The 2,142-nt window shown below is 41.5% G+C and overlaps 1 pseudogene; it reads left to right on the top strand.

Annotated features, from left to right (window-relative positions):
• The first annotated feature begins 850 nt into the window (after positions 1-850).
• Positions 851-1,780, top strand: LOC144306525 (putative olfactory receptor 2W6 pseudogene; annotated as a pseudogene).
• Positions 1,781-2,142: the final 362 nt, after the last annotated feature.

The raw sequence follows: 2,142 nt of genomic DNA, 5'->3' as shown, positions 1-2,142 counted from the left end.
GACTCCAGGCCGCACCCTCAACCGAAGGCAGATGAGCCACACCTGAGCCACCCAGGCGTCCCAACTTTTGGCATCTTAGTAAGAATATAACATCCAGAGCATGTGGGTGGCTCAGTTGGTTGAATGTCTGACTTCAGGTCGGGTCATGATCTCAGGGTCCTTGGATGGAGCCCACATCCAGCTATGTGCTCAGTGGGGAGTCTGCTTCTCCCTCTTCCTCTGTACCTCCCCCTGCTTGTGCTCTCTCTCTCTAATAAACATATAAAATCTTTGAAAAAAAATATCCAACTCATGATAGGCACTGGTTTCCCTGTATTTTGTGTTTTTCAAATCTCATCTTGGATACTGAACTTAGCCCTGGTTGTCGCAGTTCCAGAAGGTCATTTGTCAACATTGAGGGTATGTGGAAGATAATTACAAGCTGAAAACAGACTTGATAACCTGTTATAGGGAGAATCGTTGTGAGAAATTCAACTTCTTGGCCTAAAGAAAATTTAGTTTAGTTGAGTTGAAAATATTTAAATGGCTGTTGCATAAAGAGAGATTAGAAATGATGTATAGTCAATAAAGTTGAAATACTTATGAATGAAGGAAAAAATTCCTACTTAATAAAAAGGATGATGATTATAAGTTGGAATTTCCCAACAGTAAAATAATTTGTGTTTTGTGTTTGAACAAATGATGAATGGTTTATGTAGCTGGGCAGAAGCTATCCTAGTATAGAATGGGTTGCTAGACTTGATGGCTTATCTGTTCCTTAATATTCCTAACATTCATTGGCTTTCATAAAATATAGATCAAGTATTCATTTTATTCTTACCAGGTATACAGACGATGTGAAAGGAAGACCATGGAAAAATCCAATGGCAGCTCAGAGTATGGTTTTATTTTAGTGGGCTTCTCTGATCGTCCCAAGCTGGAGCTAGTGCTCTTCATAGTAAATTTTATTCTGTATACAGTAGCTGTGTTGGGAAATTCAACCATAATCCTTGTGTGTATATTAGACTCTCGACTTCATACCCCAATGTACTTCTTTCTGGCCAATCTTTCCTTTCTAGATCTCTGCTTCAGTACTAGTTGTATCCCACAGATGCTGGTGAACCTCTGGGGCCCTGACAAGACCATCAGCTATGCTGGCTGTGTGGTCCAGCTTTTCTCCTTCCTTTCTGTGGGGAGCATTGAGTGCATCCTCCTGGCTGTGATGGCCTATGACCGCTATGCTGCAGTCTGCAAACCCCTCCACTATCTGGTCATTATGCACCCCCAGCTGTGTTTACGACTGGTGGCTGTGGCCTGGGGGAGCGGACTGGTCAATGCCATCGTCATGTCCCCACTCACAATGACTCTTCCCAGATGTGGCCGGCTCCGGATCAATCACTTCCTCTGTGAAATGCCAGCACTGATTAAGATGGCTTGTGTGGACGCCCGTGCAGTAGAAATGCTGGCCTTTACCTTTGCCATTCTCATCGTCCTCCTGCCCCTCGTTCTTATTCTCCTGTCCTATGGCTATATCACTGCAGCAGTGCTGAAGATCAAGTCTGCTGCTGGCCGCTGGAAGGCATTCAATACCTGCAGCTCCCACCTCACCGTGGTCTCCTTATTCTATGGGAGCATCATTTATATGTACATGCAGCCAGGAAACAGCTCCTCTCAGGACCAAGGCAAGTTTCTCACCCTCTTCTACAACCTAGTGACTCCTATGTTAAATCCACTCATATACACCTTAAGGAATAAAGAGGTAAAAGGGGCACTGAAAAAGGTTTTGGGGAGGCAACAATGAGCAGGAGCAACAATGTGCTACTAGTTATGCAGTCCTAGGTGATTTTTTTTTTCAAACACTGCTATTTACTTAGTGCTTTTTTTTTTTTTTTTTTTTTTTTTAGTGCTTATAATAAAATTAACCCATGTGTCAAATGCTTGGGTTTTTAAAAATATGGATAAATGCCCTGAAGTGTATCCAGAGTCAACAGGAACCAACCATAGCCACGCAAAATATGGACCTATCTTAGCAAAATAATATTTAGTAAAAAAGAATTAAGTCTTAGAAGAACAGTGAAAAGATTTTCATGTAGATATAAAATAAACATGTGTTAAATATTTTATTCGGCTCAATTAATAAAGGAATCAGGCAAACTTAATAAC

The sequence above is a fragment of the Canis aureus genome, chromosome 37 (assembly GCF_053574225.1).
Source record: "Canis aureus isolate CA01 chromosome 37, VMU_Caureus_v.1.0, whole genome shotgun sequence".
NCBI lineage: Eukaryota > Metazoa > Chordata > Mammalia > Carnivora > Canidae > Canis > Canis aureus.
This window is presented reverse-complemented; position numbering and strand designations above follow the sequence as displayed.